Below are 18,475 nucleotides of genomic sequence, written 5' to 3'. Positions count from 1 at the left end.
AGCCACGATGATTTAGTCTCAAGCTAAACAAAAGGCAAGGGTTCTTCGAATAAGAACCGCTTGATAATCATTTATTGAATCAGTGTAATGACTCGACAAAATCGAGAGAAAAAAAGTTGTCTTTTGGGCAAACAAAATTGGAAGGAAGAAAATTTCTTTTTTATTTTTATTTAAGAACTACTTGAATTTTTCAGTCTGGTTGCGAGGTCTTAATAGTGAGTATGAATCATAGTTCCATTTTTTTTTGATCCACTCTATCTATTTCGTGTTCCAGATACTAGAATAAATAATATCTGACGAATTAGAATCATCTTGATAGAGATAACAGGCCCTTTCTATGTATTATCAATAGGATCAATTCTAACAAGTCACACACTCATATTCCAGAGATACCGAAACAAAAAAATTCCGCGGTCGAACTACCATAATATCTAGAAATGTAGATCTTAAACTAGAAAGGCTTTTTTGGATGGAAAAACTCTGACTTCCTAGTTTTAGTTAGTAGAAACCTAATTGGTTAAAATTCCGTCCAGTAAAACGGAAGAATTATAAATTTCTAAAATGATAGATAGGAATATAGCGAATAAAGCCATTGCGATCCCCATAAAAGGAGTAGTCCCCCAACCCGGGGCGACTTTCCCATATTCCGAATTCAAGGGTTTCAGTAAACTACCTGCACCAGTTCGTTTTGGCCTAGGTTTAGAACTATCTTCAACGGTTTGTGTAGCCATAAATTCTATTTAATCATTGGTGTTGACTTTGTATACTATTCCGTTGTAGTTGTAAATACACGATCTTTTCGTAGATCCATTGTAATCTTGAAATTCTATAAAAATGGAAACAGCAACTTTAGTCGCCATCTCCATATCTGGTTTACTTGTAAGCTTTACTGGGTATGCCTTATATACCGCGTTTGGGCAACCCTCTCAACAATTAAGAGATCCATTCGAAGAACACGGAGACTAATTTAAGTAAGAAGTCTCCCAGATAGGGGGACTTCTTACTTAAATGAAATTATTTTATTCTTTTAGTTGGAGTTGGTGGAACCTTAGGTGGTTCTCGGAAGAAGATAGCGAAAAAAATTATCCCTAAAGTCGAAACTAAAAGGAACGTATAAACCAATGCTTCCATAGATTCGATCCTGGTTTATTTACAATTATAACTTCCACACCTATTCATTTGTCATTTGGGATAATTTCCCATATAAAGAAAGAAAAAGAGTCAAAGAAAGGATGGGAGATGTTTCCCATGTCAAATCAAAAAAGAGAGGTGAAAGATACTATAACAATGTGTATCAAACTGCCTGTTTCCTTGTAGTTGGATCTCCCACTTTTTGGAATGTTCCAAATTCCACTTGAGCATCCAAATCTGGATCAATACCAGCAAAAAACATCTCGGAACAATGTTCTAGCGCCATGCCAAATGTGTCCGAAAAAGAAGAGCAAAGCAAAGGTAGCATGACCAAAAGTGAACCAACCCCTTGGACTGCTGCGAAAAACACCATCAGATTTCAAAGTAGCCCGGTCTAATTCAAAAATTTCCCCTAATTGAGAACGCCTCGCATATTTTTTTACAGTAGCAGGATCAGAATAACTTACTCCATTAAGTTCGCCACCATAGAACTCCACCGTTACACCTACTTGTTCAACACTATATTTGGATTCTGCTCTTCTAAAAGGAACGTCCTGCTCTAACAATTCCCTCCTCATCTACCAAAACAACCGAAATGTTTCAAAAAAAGTAGGCATACGGCGTACAAAAAGCTCACGTCCTTCTTTATCTCTAAAGACGGGATGTCCTAACCATCCAACAGCTATTCCATCCCCATTGTCCATTGAGCCTGCTCTGAATAATCCCCCTTTTGCCGGATTATTACCAATATAATCATAAAAGGCTAATTTTTCGGGAATTTTAGACCAAGCTTCTGATAAACTAAGATTTTCGGCTAAACCATTGCTAACTCTTCGATATATTTCTTGCTGAAAGTATCCCTGATCCCACTGATAACGAGTAGGCCCCAAATAATTCGATTGGGGTCGTTGCTGACCCATACCACATAGTTCCAGCAACTACGAAAGCTGCAAAAAAAACAGCAGCGATACTACTGGAAAGTACAGTTTCAATATTGCCCATACGTAATCCTTTATATAGACGTTGAGGCGGACGGACACTAAGATGGAATAAGCCCGCTAATATACCCAATGTACCCGCAGCAATATGATGAGAAGCTATTCCCCCCGGAACAAAAGGATCAAAACCTTCTGCACCCCACGCTGGATTTACAGCTTGTACTTTTCCAGTTAGTCCATAAGGATCGGATACCCATATCCCAGGACCATACAAACCCGTTACATGAAATGCCCCAAAGCCAAAGCAAGCCACCCCTGCAAGAAATAAATGAATTCCAAAGATCTTGGGCAAATCCAAAGAGGGTTTTCCCGTCCGCTCATCAGAGAATATTTCTAGGTCCCAATATACCCAATGCCAGATCGCTGCCAAGAAACACAAGCCAGAAAACACAATATGCGTACCTGCCACACCTTCATAACTCCAAATACCCGGATTTGTTACAGTTCCTCCTGAAATACTCCAACCACCCCACGAATCCGTTATTCCTAAACGAGTCATGAAGGGAATTACGAACATACCTTGTCTCCACATTGGATCCAGAACAGGATCAGAGGGATCAAAAACTGCTAATTCGTATAAAGCCATTGAGCCAGCCCAACCAGAAACTAGAGCTGTGTGCATTATATGCACCGCAAGCAATCGACCCGGATCATTCAATACGACAGTATGAACACGATACCAAGGCAAACCCATGGAAATACCCCTTTAGCAAAGAAAAATAGACACGATGTCGCTTTATTTTATCGCATTGAAAAAGACTATCCATATCCTATGTACCTAACCCTTCTAGGGGATTCTGTGTCAGAAAGCGCGAATATTTATTTCATTCCATTAAAAATAAGAAGCCAATTCTGTTCATAAGAAGAAAGAGAAGCAGATCTATTCTATACTCGATAAGTGCCAATATGCAATGGGTAACTTGGCCAATTTGGAAAAAACGAAGAATAGATCGCTACCCCTCTTTGTTTAGCATTCAAATCACCCATTCCCTTTTCTTTATTCAATCTGTCTTACATTCCTTATATGTATAACCTTTCAATCTACGTATTAATAGAATCTATAATATTCATATAGAATAAGAATAAAAATTAAGACAATAAACTGCGGATTCTTTCTTTCTGTTCCATTCTTACGTTTCCATATTAAAGTGTGGTTTTTCTTACTTAAATTTAATAATATTAATCTAATATGCCCATTGGTGTTCCAAAAGTACCTTACCGGATTCCTGGAGATGAAGAAGCGACTTGGGTTGACTTATACAATGTTATGTATCGAGAAAGGACACTTTTTTTAGGTCAAGAGATTCGTTGCGAGATCACGAATCATATTACAGGTCTCATGGTATATCTGAGTATAGAAGATGGAATTAGTGATATTTTTTTGTTTATAAAACTCCCCAGGCGGGTGGCTAATCTCAGGAATGGCTATTTTTGATACGATGCAAACGGTGACACCAGATATATATACAATATGCCTCGGAATAGCCGCCTCCATGGCGTCCTTCATTCTGCTGGAGGAGAACCCACCAAGCGTATAGCATTCCCCTCACGCGAGGATTATGCTTCACCAACCTGCTAGTGCTTATTATCGGGCAAGGACACCAGAATTTTTACTAGAAGTAGAAGAGTTACACAAAGTTCGCGAAATGATCACAAGGGTTTATGCAGTAAGAACAGGCAAGCCTTTTTGGGTTGTATCCGAAGACATGGAAAGGGATGTTTTTATGTCAGCAGACGAAGCCAAAGCTTATGGACTTGTCGATATTGTAGGGGATGAAATGATTGACAAGCACTGCGATACTGATCCAGTGTGGTTTCCAGAAATGTTTAAGGATGGTAGTGTCCGGATTTCTTGTAAAGTTATTTCACAGCTAAATTCGTGTTTTCCTCGATTTAATAGAAAATAGAAAGACTTCATGATGAGCAATCATCAGGTTAAGATGGATCTAAACCAATCCATTTTTTTCTATATACATACAACATGCCGACGGTTAAACAACTTATTAGAAACGCAAGACAGCCAATACGAAATGCTCGAAAAACGGCCGCGCTTAAAGGATGCCCTCAGCGTCGAGGAACATGTGCTAGGGTGTATGTGCGACTCGTTCAGATCATGACTTCAAACAAATATAAAAAAAATTGAAGTATCCATGATTAGTACCAATGAATAGGATATAGCTTCTCTATCCTAGATTTCTATGGTATATGGAATTTATGGTTTCCTTTGGTGCAAATCCAATTATCTAAATTGGAAATAAGAAGCAATTCTCCCATTGGTAGCAAATGGTTATCCATTAAGCGGAGGAAATAGTAATAAAAAGAAAAAGGCTTATGCTCCTTTATCTTAAAAGAACGGACTAACAGGGTCAGCTACTTAGCCAACTTTCATAATTAAATACCGTCACTGTATGGATAACTCTTATTGTGAAAAGAGCTATTTACTCTATAATGGATAGGTAGAGCCAAAGAATGTGGACTATACAAGTTCGCAATAACCTTTTGATGAAAGAAAGGGCTCCGGTGTATAGAGAGGGCCTCACCGTTTAAAAGGGAACCATAGAAACGATGGAACCCACTATTTTTTTTAGTATTATTAGAATGAATTTGTTATTTCGTATAGAAATAACTGAACGGAGTGGAATAAAAAAATCGTGGTTGGGAAGGTTACTATAGCAAAAGCCATTGGAATTAATATTTTATATATCGGAATAATTAGTTTTGTTATTAATGAGAAAAAGGGTGCTAAAAGAAGAGAAATCATTAGTTATTCATTAAGGTTAATTTGATTCAATGACCAGAGTTCCGCGAGGATATATAGCCCGGAGACGACGAACAAAAAATGCGTTCATTTGCCTCAAACTTTAGAGGGGCTCATTTAAGACTTAATCGAATGATTACCCAACAGGTAAAAAGAGCTTTTGTTTCCTCTCATCGAGATAGAGGTAGGCAAAAGAGGGATTTTCGTCGTTTGTGGATCACTCGGATAAACGCAGCAACGCGGGTATATAAAGTATTCGATAGTTATAGTAAATTAATACACAACCTGTACAAGAAGAAATTGATTCTTAATCGTAAAATGCTTGCACAAGTAGCTGTATCAAATCCAAATAATCTTTACACGATTTCCAATAAAATAAAGATCATCAATTAAAGGTATAAATAAAGTAATATACTGGAATAATAAAAGATGAATTCCCGGAGAGGGAACTCCGGGAAGATACAATAAATTAAGATTAAGTGGTAGGAATCAACGAGCTGGATTACTTTCTTTATAATATATATAGGTCTGGCCCTTTCGAATTCGAATAAAACATCAACAATCGGAACTTAAGTTCCGGTTGTTGTTTCTTAAATTTTGGTTGTTGTTTCTTAAGTTTCGATTGGAATTGTACTTTTGCGTTAATTGAGGAATATGTCTATTTTTTCTGGGTCTAGAACCTGTAATTATTGAAATTGACTGGGCTTGAAATTGCTTTTCGTTCTCATAGTTACGAAACGGTAAGAAAGATAAAATACGAGCCTGTTTTATAGCAAGAGTAATTAATCGTTGTTGTTTCAAGGTTAATCTATTTATTCGTCTCGATAATATTTTTCCTTGTTCACTAATAAATCTATTAATTAAACTCATGTTTCTATAATCAATTCGATCTCCCGGGCCAATCCGGGGACGCCTACGAAAAGGGTTGTTTAGATTTACGAAAAGGTTGCTTGAATTTACGAAAAGTTTGCTTGGATTTACGAAAGGGTTGCTTGGATTTATTAAAAGTTTGCTTGGATTTACTAAAGGGTTGCTTAGATTTAAGAAAAGGTTGTTTAGATGTATACATGATTTATTCCTTATTTAAAATTTGAAAATTTGAAAATTCACTTCTTTATTTTATTAATTTAGGATCCAGAAGAAGTAGTTTTTCTTTGATCCATATCTTATTTGATTCATATTATAGTATATGAATACCCTCTATACATATGAAATAATATCTACCGGAAATCAGATGAGTTGATTTGTATTTTGTATTCTATACTATGTTTTCTTTATATATTAAATATGAAGTTCTTACTCTTTCTGTTGTTTGGAAAGATCAAACACACGATGTTCCTATTTCTTTATTTCGTGATGAGTCGTATGCTTGCGACAATAACGACAAAATTTTTTGAATTCTAATTGTCCGGGTGTATTGTGGCGATTCTTTTGAGTACTATATCTAGAAATCCCCGTCGATTCCTCATTGGCACCTTTTCGAACACAACTGATGCATTCCAAAATAACTCTGATTCTAACATCTTTTCCCTTGGCCATGAACCTCCTTTTCTTTTTGGATTGACTTAACTTAATTCTTCTACTTATTCTTTTATTCTTCTATTTTGAATCCGAAGAAGAAGAATAAAATTCATTAGAATAATTTTTTTTTATTCTTTAATTAAGTAATAAAAAATAGAGAAATAATTAAAGAATACAATCCTTGTCGAATTAGCAAAGATTTTGGTTCGAAATCCTTTCATTTAATTAGCCAGCCCCGCCTTTTCTATGCTCTGATTTCTGAGGCCTTATTTAGCTTGGGTACCCCTTTAAATTGAATTTCTATTTTCAAAAATGGGGTTTACCAAATTTTTAATGACTCTGAGGTTCAACCCAATCCATCTTTCTTTCTTTTTCCTTCCGATACTAAAAAAAGATTGAAAAGGATCAAATTTTGTCATATCACGAAGAAATCTATCCCTCCCATAGCAATAACTAGAATTAAAAAAAAGGGAATGACAAAGCATCTGGGAATAAACGATTAATTTCTATCAATAAACCTGCTAAAGCACCAAACCATAGAGTACTTAGCACGGGTGCTACAGAGAGATATGTTTTTATATCCCGCATTGAAAATCCTCCTTCCTTGTTGGAATACATATATGATCATAAACTCTTGCCCAAGATTGTTATGCTATATATAAAATGAACCATATCGACGAAATTTTCCTATCCCTAAAAAAGAAAAAGATGACCCCTTCTTCCTATATATTACCAAGGAAAAGTAATCCTTCTTTTATAGGCGAAATTATATTGGATTTTATATGTATATAATTCCTTAATTATATGAGACCAAAAAGAAGAAATGACACGAGGGTTCTATATATAGATAGAGAAAGAAAGAAGAAGAAAATTATGATGTGGAAAAGAAGACAGGAATTGTGTACAATGGCATTGTACAACAATTTAATTTGGAAAAGGGATGTAGCGCAGCTTGGTAGCGCGTTTGTTTTGGGTACAAAATGTCACAGGTTCAAATCCTGTCATCCCTACCTATTACTTCTTTCTTCTTTATAGGCAGTAGCGACGAGATCAATTAAAGTAAAGTGGGTATAACTTGAATTTGTGGAGACTATACGTACGTGAGATACATTAGGAATAGAAAAAGATTTTCTTTTTGAATGAATGAAAGCGCTCTTAGTTCAGTTCGGTAGAACGCGGGTCTCCAAAACCCGATGTCGTAGGTTCAAATCCTACAGAGCGTGATTCCATCTATTTTATGTCGAAGCAGAGTAAAATAACTTAACAAAATTGAATTGTAACTCCAATTTCAATTTGACCTCCTCTCTGGTCTGGAGGAGGTCAATCAAAAAAAAAAAATGACTCAATCAAAGATCCAACTGATCCCCACGCCTGTATTGCAAATACGCAGTCACGAATAATCCCGCTAAAGTAATAGGAATTAGGCCTAAGACGATTCCAAATAGAAAAACTTCAATCATTTCGATTTGTTCGAGGGGATAAAAAAAGAGGTACGATCTATCCCTAAATAGTACTCTAAATTATCCACGAATCTCAATGACCAAGAAAAGAATTCCTAATTAGTCTGGAAAAGAGTCGTAGAATGCCAGGAATCCCAAAGAAAGATTTTTCTTTTCTGAATTATAATTATTCAGTCAATTCAAATAAGGCGTATCTTGTTCAAGCCAATAAATAGAGCTGGGGTTATAGTTAAAGCAGCCAGTAGAAAACCAAAATAACTAGTTAAAGTAAGCATGAAAGAGTTAAATTCCATTTATTTTTTTTTACTACACTACATATGTTGGTAAAGCATTTACCTAAGTTATGGAAAATTCATAATTCATCAGTTATTTTAGATAATACTAAAAAACAAGATAGAGTAAGATACAGAAGTGTAAAAGAAAGTGGATTCATCAGATGATACATGAGTCCCTAATTCCGAATCAAGAGATTTGTTGTGGAATTTGTCAATTGAGTAAAGTAATAATATTAAGAACTAGATCATCTAACCCCATTGAATGAAAAAAAGAAATTCAATTTTCAGGGAAATTTTTGAATAAGAGATAAATAAACAATTGAATTTGAAAAAAAAAACTTCTTTCTATTTTGGATAATTTCTTTTTCAATAGGACCCTCTTTTTGGAGTGAACGATCGAATATTCCCCTATTCCTTCTTATTTTAACTGATTGTATTCCATATGGAATAAGAGGAGAACAAAAGCATTCCACGACCTGCCAAGGGGCTGTTAAAAAAAAAAAAAAAAGAAAGCTCTTCCTTGAATTTACTTTATTTTTATTCCTTTTTCGAACTCCAACCAAAGTAGATTCGAAGACGAGTCACTTCAATTATCCTTTTAAGTTCTATTCTATCTTCTGTCTTTCCCTATTTCATCTCGTAAAGTTCCGCGCTCGCAGTTTGGTCAAGAAAGTTAGACCTAATCCAACAAACAATACAAGGATGAATTACGAATTATGAAAGGATAGATTTCACATATACTTGTCCTTGTATTGTGTCAGTATGAGAATATCCTTCCTAAATTATTTATCCAAACCTATTGATCATTAACTTAGATTTTCCCAAGATTTTGGCTGCTATTCCGAATTACTCTATTATTCCGAAGCCAATGAAAAGTAAGTAGAACCTACAAAAATGGGGTTTTCTATTGATGCCTTGAATAACATATAGCTTACCTATAGACAAAAAAAAAAATAAAAAAGTAATTATGTTTCGGAACCAGGCAAAACCAGATTGCTGTGCCATAGGAAGGATAGCTATACTAATTCGGTATACTCAAAATACACCTTTGGTACAAAATTGACAATCTCACAAGGATGAAATATCAGTAATTTTCTATTTACTGGTCGATCCCATCTTTTACGGAATCAATTCCTTTTTTGAATGTACAAAAATTTTGGGAGTTCAGCATGTCTGGAAGCACGGGAGAACGTTCTTTTGCTGATATTATTACCAGTATTCGATACTGGGTTATTCATAGCATTACTATACCTTCCCTATTCATTGCGGGTTGGTTATTTGTCAGTACGGGTTTAGCTTATGACGTGTTTGGAAGTCCTAGGCCAAACGAGTATTTCACGGAAAGCCGACAAGGAATTCCGTTAATAACCGACCGTTTTGATTCTTTAGAACAACTCGATGAATTTAGTAGATCCTTTTAGGAGGCCCTCAATGACCATAGATCGAACCTATCCTATTTTTACAGTGCGATGGCTGGCTATTCACGGACTAGCTGTACCTACTGTTTTTTTCTTGGGATCAATATCAGCAATGCAGTTCATCCAACGATAAAACAAATTCCAACTATAGAACTATGACACAATCAAACCCGAATGAACAAAATGTTGAATTGAATCGTACCAGTCTATACTGGGGTTTATTACTCATTTTTGTACTTGCTGTTTTATTTTCCAATTACTTCTTCAATTGAGAGAAAGAAAGAGACTAATAAGAATTCTCTTATCCCATTTGGAAGGATACCATCCTTATAACTACCCATGACTGTTTTTGTCTCTAGCATGACCAATTGATAAAATGTGGAGGAAAGTAGGGGAAATGGCCGATACTACTGGAAGAATTCCTCTTTGGCTGATAGGTACTGTAGCTGGTATTGCTGTGATTGGTTTAGTAGGTGTTTTCTTTTATGGTTCATATTCTGGATTGGGTTCATCTCTATAGTAATCGGAGGGACCAGATTGTAAACATGAAAAAGTAGGAGCTTAGCGGGTCCTTACCCCCCTTTATCTGATTAGAGCGGAAAGGACCCGCGGAATTTTTATTTTACTCTTATAACGCGAATTGAATCTATTCGATTCACTCTTATGAAGCAACAAGAAAAAGAGATCACTCGAGGATCCAATATCTTATTCCACGAAGGAAGTATCCTGAAAATCCTTGATTTAGTTTCGAGTAATAAACTAATAAAACCTTAATCAAAACTATTCAACTAGCCTAAAAATAAAAAAACCTTCAATGGAAGAGTTTACTTTTTTTTTGCAAAATTTCTGTAAATTTGAAGTTGAACTTAATTAAACAAGCCAAGCAATTTGCTCACAATCACAAGAAATTTTTCCCCCGCCATATTTTCTTCCCCTCTGTTTGTCCACTACCTCGGCTAAACCTAAGCAAAAGAAAAAGAGGTCCAAGAGACAGACCCGAATAAAGAAGAAATAGTAATCTTTGACGAATTAGGAAGAAAAAGGATTCTTATTTTGATACAAGAAGAATCGGCACAAGAAAAAGGCTTTTTCTTGTGCCGAATAGACGATTAAGAAGACCTGCAATCCCTCCGAAAAAGAAGAAATTTTAATTTGATTGTTCTCGCCTTTGCCTTGGATTCTCTTCTTTTGCATGGGATATAAATAAGGAATTCCAGACATCTCATAAACAAAAAGCAGTCTAAACAAAAAAAGGATTTCCAAAATAGATCATAGATAATTCTAGCAATTGCCAATAAATCGAGGCTTTTTACCAACTTGATGGTAAGAAATCCCGGGACCTAGAAATTCATTTCGTACAATTGAACCTTTTCAAACTGTTTCTTTTTGAGAACCAAAAAAACTTGTGCCAAAATAACGGATGCGAAGAAGAACAAAAGGCCTTGGACACGTAATGGATCCTGAAGCACGATTTCTGCGTCCCCCTGACCAAAACCTCCCACATTAGGATTGCTTGTTAATGGTTGATCAAGCTTGATGGATTCCCCCTCTGAAACAAGAAGTTCTGGTCCGGGAGGTATAATATCAATCACTTGGCGTCCATCTGATGCATCAACTATGGATATTTCATACCCCCCCTTTTCTTTACGTAGTATTTTTCTTACTATACCTGTTGACGTAGCATTATAGACTGTATTGTTACTCTTGCTACCATCAGGATAGATCTGTCCTCTTCCTCGGTTTCCCCCTACATATATGGGATATTTTAAGAAATGAGCATCTTTCTTCGTAGCAGGATCAGGGGAAAGAATGGGAAAGACAATTTCACTATATTTCTTACCGGGAACAGGGCCTATCACAAGAATGTTTTTTTTATCGGGACGATAACTCTGAAAAGCAAGATTTCCTATCTTTTCTTTTAACTCAGGGGAAATACGATCGGGCGGCGCTAATTCGAATCCCTCGGGCAAAATAAGAACAGCACCTACATTCAACCCTCCCTTTTTTCCATTAGCAAGAACTTGTTTCAATTGCATATCATAAGGAATTCGAAGAACTGCTTCAAATACAGTATCGGGAAGCACAGCTTGGGGAACTTCAATATCGACGGGCTTGCTAGCTAAATGGCAATTGGCACATACAATTCGTCCAGTTGCTTCTCGTGGGTTTTCATAACCCTGCTGCGCAAAAATGGGATATGCATTTGAAATAGATGTCCGAGTTATTACGTATATCATGATCGATACAGAAATCGATCGAGTTATCTGTTCCTTTACCCAAGAAAAAGTATTTCTATTTTCCATGTCCAATCGCAGATCCCAGAATTTCTACAATAAATTAGATAGGTAGCTAAGCTAATCTAGTTCCCTATACACGAATCTGTTGTCATTCTACTGCAACAGTTGTACTGCAATGATGAATACCTTAAAGTAGGTATAAATAGAAAGAATTTTGCTAAAATGGAAAAGGGCTTTCTTTCTAAAAAAAGATGCTTGCTAATTTGATTAATATTAATATCGGGAGATCAAATGAATTTATGCTTCACTAATTGAATGATAAATGACTACAAGCGAAGGAGATAGACGATTTAAACAAAAAAAGACCCAAAATTTCAAACATGTATCTAGAATTACTGGAAAACTACAAACAAAAATAGTGAAAATAAGCTCGTTAGGAGCCCATCCAAAATCGTTGTAGACCCAACGAATTACTAGTTCCCAACCACGGGTGGAGTGAAATCCAACAAAAAAATCAGTAACTAAAAGAATAAAAAAAGCTTTTATTGAGTCATTTAAATTATAGAAGAATTCCTGAACCCAAGAATTCAAAATGACAAGTTCCTCTTTACCCAGAAAAAAAGAACCACTTAGAATAGCCAAACAGATTATATTTGTCGAGAAATGCAAAATGGTATGGAGATGATCCTCATTATTTATTTTGACCCATTGTATTATTTCCTTGTGTATTCCTGTAGGAGGTTTTTGTACATGTGTCTTTAGTTTCCCTTTTATCATCTCGTCCAAGAGAGAAAGTTCTTCTAATTCTATGAATCTTTCTAGAATCCTTTTCTCTTGAATATCAGTTAAGAGAGTTTCGGATTGCCTGGTATTCCACCAATTCTTAATCCAAAGTTCCAGACATTTGTTAAATGAGGAAGAGACCCCCCAAGGCAAAAGTACGATAAATACAAGATATAGTAAAGAAGGCAATGCTTTCTTTTTTTTCATTTTTGATCTGTAAATGGAGTTGTTAATGAATATGCTTCATTCGCTGACTCTATTCCATTCCCTGACTCTATATGATGATATTTCTATTTCATGATATTTCTATTTCTTTGAAGCAAAAACTCTATAGGTTTGATACCCTGTATCTATTCTTCTTTTTTGTATATTAGTTATTAGTGGAATTTCAGTGCATTGGGTTCTTTCTTAGATCTAGATGGAATGAAATAGTGAAATAGAATAAAAAAAAAGCCCTTTCGGATGAAAAAGGAAGAATAGTATGCGATATATCTAACTTGGATAAAAAAAAATTAAAAGCAAATTTCTCTTATCCTCGTTTGTTCCTTCCTTTAGATAAATACTTAAAAATCCCCTTACAATAACAAATCCAATTTAGAAGGGACTTCCTCCCTGTGTTGAGAAAACTTTTCTTCTTCCAATTCTTCTTTTCTTCATTCAACTCAGTTCAAAAAAGATACCTCAAAATACTTCAATTGGTACGCGCAAGAAATAGGCCAATTCGGCAGCTTTTTGTTCAATTTCTCGTGGAGTAAAAAATTTATCATCAGTACGAGTCAAGGGAATGATCCCCTGGCCCCGGATTTCCATATAAAGAATACGACGAGGATAAAGACCCTCTTTAACCTGAATTCTAATTGATTGGATATCCCGCATAAGGAATCGAAGGAAGACGCGACGTTTTATTCCAGGGAATCCCCAACGAAAAATGCACACTATTCCCTCTTTTCTATCGAATCGGTCATAACCACTACCTACATTCCACAAAATAGTACACCACAAGTAGGAGCTAATGAATAGGCCTGCGATTCCGTAGAAAGACATCACGACCCCCTGCGGAAAAAAAAGAATTTCTTGAGATGGAAGTATAGATATAATATTCTTACCAAGATAACTGGAAATCCCAACCGATAAGAATCCTAGTGAACCTAGAAAAAGAATACAGGCCCAGAAAAAATTACCCCTTTTTCGAGAACCTTTTAGAAGTTCTACCCATATGTGTTCTGATCGCCAATTCATATTAGATATACTAAATCCAGCAGCGGTCGATTGAAATTGAGAGAATAAGCTAAATAATTTTGACTTTACTTTTTTTGATTCTGAAATCGCCTTCAGCAACTAGTACTCCTGTGAAATAATAGGTTAGATACATTGACTTTCTATTCAAAAAATATTCGTTGATTCAATTAAAATAAATAAAATAAAACTCGCTATACCTGGCTCTGCATATTCATGCATTTATGCTCGTAGCCTATATCCGCATCCATAACCGTTTTTCATTTGTGTGTAGAAAGTGTGTGTAGAAAAAGCCACATACCCTACCATATTATATTACTTACACTAAAAAATACTAGACAATCTTATTTTTTTGCACATAAAGAAATAAAGAAGTCATTGCAATTGCCGGAAATACTAAGCCTACTAAAGGCACGAAAATAGAAGGTAAGTTTAAATCCGTCATGGAATAGGTGTCTCAATTCAAATTTACTATTTCTATCTAGTCGAAAAATATCTTAAGATTCTTATGATATAATTAAGTATATCTATTATAAGGAATATTGACTATTGTATTGTATTTTTTATTTTTAGTTTGAAAAATATTCTGTAAAAAAAATGAAAGGATAATAAGAAAATTCCAAAAAAGGAGAACTAATTAAAAAGATTTTATTTTGATTTTCCCATCCTCATGGCCTTTCTATCTTTCTAATCTAATTTGAAATTGGATTCAAAAGAAAGCGGTTAGAATTTACTTCCTGCATACATACTTCTCTAGAAGCGCATACAATAATGCGTGGTAAAGGCGGAAAAATAGTATATTCAATCAAAATCAAAGGGCAAATTATCTTACCTACTATAGATCCCCTACTACCCTCTTAGACTTTAAAAGGCGATATACCACCCAAAGAAAGGGTATGAAAATGCCGGGTGGAGTTAGCTTTTCGACGAAGACCTGTCCCGTGCAGCGAAGCCCTGTTAGTAAGACCCCCCGCAATAATGGATTATAGAAGAATATTATTCCAAATACTCCTCTGGACGCATATAGTAGCATTGCGATTCCGAATCTTTTTTATTTATGAATATGAACAGAAAAAATTCATTGTATCGTTGGGTCGGAGCGGAGGTTTGGTCCAGAAAAATTAGAAACAAAACGTCTACTCTACCGCATTGAAGTCTATAGCGCTGTATTTCCACGAAAGTATAATTCTTACCATCAGGATACGATCCTTTCTTTTGAACTAAACGTCTCTACGATGGGTCCAGGTTCTATGTCCAATCCCAAATCAAGGATTTCTCGCTCTTGATCGGAGTCATAAACTAAAAAAAAACTACCTTTTTATCCTTTTTCTCAAGGTTATAGAAAACTTCCTTATCTAGTTCTAGCATTTTGAAAAAAAAAAAATGCTTCTTTTTTTACACACAGTTCGAGTCACTTGTTGACTCACGATTACGCCTGTTAAAAGTTTCAAACGTCCTCTTTTTTGAAATTGAAAGAGAGTCCTATAAAAAGGTCTAACTTCCAAACTATGTCTTTTTTCATTCATTCTCCTTTAGTTTTTTTCTCTATCTAGAAGTGGAATAGAATAACCCGGTTGAAGGGTAATGATCATACGTCTGTAATGCATTGTATGGCCCAGAATAGGTCCTATTCTTCTACCTTTTCCAGGTAGTCGATGGCTATTCACAGCTACCACCTTAACACCAAAGAAGAGTTCGACCCAATGCTTTATTTCTGTCTTAGTGAATCCCGATTCGACATTAAAAGTATATTGATTCTTTCCCAATAAACGAAGACTTTTTTCTGTAAATACTGCGTATTTGATTCCATTATCATTATCATATGATAATACTATATTTTATTATTTTATTATTTTATTTGTATTTCTTTATTGTATTATACCTTAATATATATATTCTAGATATATAGAATAGACGAATCTCAATTTGTCAAGTCTCATGATCATATCATGATCTATTTTTATTCGGCTCAATCTTTTTTTTCTAAAAAAGATTGAGCCGAGTTTAATTGCAATCAATTAGAAGAATAAAGAAGAATTACTGCATTTCATAACTGATTTTTTTCTCTTTTTATTTCGTTTCTTTTTTATTTATACCTTCTTTATCTTTAGTTTTATCTAGTTAATCAATAGTATCTACCGGCTCGAACTCGAATTTGATCGCCTTCCATACTTCACAAGCTGCGGCTAGTTCAGGACTCCATTTGCAAGCTGCTCGGATAATTTCATTACCTTCGCGAGCAAGATCGCGCCCTTCGTTACGAGCTTGTACACAGGCTTCTAAAGCCACTCGATTAGCTGCTGCACCAGGTGCATTTCCCCAAGGATGTCCTAAAGTTCCTCCACCAAATTGTAATACAGAATCGTCCCCAAAGATTTCGGTCAGAGCTGGCATATGCCAAACATGAATACCACCTGAAGCTACCGGTATAACACCTGGCATGGGATACCCAGTCCTGAGTGAAAAAGATACCGCGAGCACGATCTTTTTCAATAAAATCATCGCGCAATAAATCAACAAAACCTAAAGTCATTTCGCGTTCCCCTTCTAACTTACCTACTACTGTACCGGAGTGGATATGATCTCCCCCAGACATACGCAATGCTTTAGCTAATACACGGAAATGCATACCATGATTTTTCTGTCTATCAATAACTGCATGCATTGCACGGTGAATGTGAAGAAGTAGGCCATTGTCGCGGCAATAATGAGCCAAAGTAGTATTTGCGGTGAATCCCCCAGTTAAGTAGTCATGCATTACAATAGGAACCCCTAATTCTCTTGCAAATACAGCTCTCTTAATCATTTCTTCACATGTACCCGCAGTCGCATTCAAGTAATGCCCCTTGATTTCACCGGTTTCGGCCTGTGATTTATAAATAGCTTCGGCACAAAAGACAAAACGGTCTCTCCAGCGCATAAATGGTTGTGAGTTTACGTTTTCATCATCTTTGGTAAAATCAAGTCCACCACGTAGACACTCATAACACGCTCTACCATAATTTTTTGCGGATAATCCCAATTTTGGTTTAATAGTACATCCCAATAAAGGACGACCGTACTTGTTCAACTTATCTCTTTCAACTTGGATACCATGAGGCGGGCCTTGGAAAGTTTTTGAATAAGTAGGGGGAATTCGTAGATCCTCCAAACGTAGAGCACGTAGGGCTTTGAAACCAAATACGTTACCTACAATGGAAGTAAACATGTTAGTAACGGAACCCTCTTCAAATAGGTCTAATGGATAAGCTACATAACAGATCCATTGGTTGTCTTCCCCAGCAACAGGCTCGATGTGATAGCATCGTCCTTTGTAACGATCAAGACTGGTAAGTCCATCAGTCCAAACAGTTGTCCATGTACCAGTAGAAGATTCGGCAGCTACTGCAGCCCCTGCTTCTTCGGGCGGAACCCCAGGCTGAGGACTTACTCGGAATGCTGCCAAGATATCAGTATCCTTAGTTTCATACTCTGGGGTGTAGTAAGTCAATTTATAATCTTTAACACCAGCTTGAAATCCAACACCTGCTTTAGTTTCTGTTTGTGGTGACATAAGTCCCTCCCTATAACTCTTGAATTAAGAATTCTCACAATAACAGGGTCTACTCGATGTTAATTAGGCGTAAATGAAACTTTAGCAAAAATCTCGTAAAACAAAAAGGATATTCAATTAATATAATATCAACTCATTAAAGAAAATTGAGGGCATGCTTAGGTTAATGAATATGTTTCATTCATATATAATGCGTACACCCTGTGTATGTTCTATCCTATAGGAATTCCAATATAGGAATTCGATAGGAATTGAGTTGTTGTTATGGTAAGTTAACACGGTTCGTTATTAAACCATGGATTTGATTTACCAAATCCATAATTATTGTATACTCTTTGATAGATATAGCGCAACCCAAATTAATTCCTAATCCTTATTTTACAAGTTCTTAATAGTTCTCTTTTCTTATTTTGAATGCAAATACCTAACTAAATACTAATAAAATTCTTTGTTGACAGCAATCTATGCTTCACAGTAGTATATATTTTGTATATCGAAGTCCTAGATAGGAAAGTAGAGTAGGCACAGATCCTCCACAAAAGGCAAAATGTATATGAAAAAAAAGATTGATTGAACTTTCCAATGGACTCATTCCATGAGTAAACGATTGAATGGGATTCGCTTGGGCAACGAAATCAAGTCCTGGTCCCCTTTTCTCTCTTATTGAATTAACTAATTCATTTCCTTTTTACTTTTGGATTTTTTTTGATTTGATTTGGCATTATTCAACAATAAAAAAAGAAAAATTTCGACAAATTCCTTTTTTTTAATTATGTGATAATTATGAGAACCAATCCTACTACTTCTCCTCCCGGGGTTTCCACAATTGAAGAAAAAAGTACAGGTCGTATCGATCAAATTATTGGACCCGTGCTGGATGTCACTTTTCCCCCAGGCAAGTTACCTTATATTTATAACGCTTTGGTAGTCCAGAGTAGAGACACTGCCGATAAGCAAATTAATGTGACTTGTGAGGTACAACAATTATTAGGAAATAATCGAGTTAGAGCTGTAGCTATGAGTGCTACGGACGGGTTGATGAGAGGAATGGAAGTGATTGACACGGGAGCTCCTCTCAGTGTTCCGGTCGGTGGAGCTACTCTCG

The 18,475-nt window shown here is 35.8% G+C and overlaps 1 long non-coding RNA gene and 2 other non-coding genes across 3 annotated transcripts in view; all 3 read left to right on the top strand.

Annotated features, from left to right (window-relative positions):
• The first annotated feature begins 4,636 nt into the window (after positions 1-4,636).
• LOC147952739 (uncharacterized) overlaps positions 4,637-18,475 on the top strand; it is a 142,184-nt gene continuing 128,345 nt past the window's right edge. The window contains exon 1 of the long non-coding RNA XR_015613673.1: positions 4,637-5,916. This is a non-coding gene — a long non-coding RNA (uncharacterized LOC147952739). The remainder of the gene's footprint in view (positions 5,917-18,475) is intronic.
• Positions 7,345-7,418, top strand: TRNAP-UGG (transfer RNA proline (anticodon UGG)). The gene has a single exon. It is a non-coding gene; the product is annotated as a tRNA-Pro (tRNA).
• Positions 7,558-7,631, top strand: TRNAW-CCA (transfer RNA tryptophan (anticodon CCA)). The gene has a single exon. It is a non-coding gene; the product is annotated as a tRNA-Trp (tRNA).

Source organism: Triticum urartu, unplaced genomic scaffold (genome assembly GCF_056163025.1).
Source record: "Triticum urartu cultivar PI428250 unplaced genomic scaffold, HENAU_Tu73 scaffold2, whole genome shotgun sequence".
Lineage (NCBI taxonomy): Eukaryota > Viridiplantae > Streptophyta > Magnoliopsida > Poales > Poaceae > Triticum > Triticum urartu.
The sequence above is the reverse complement of the archived record's forward strand: the minus strand, read 5'-3'. Positions and strand labels throughout refer to the sequence as shown.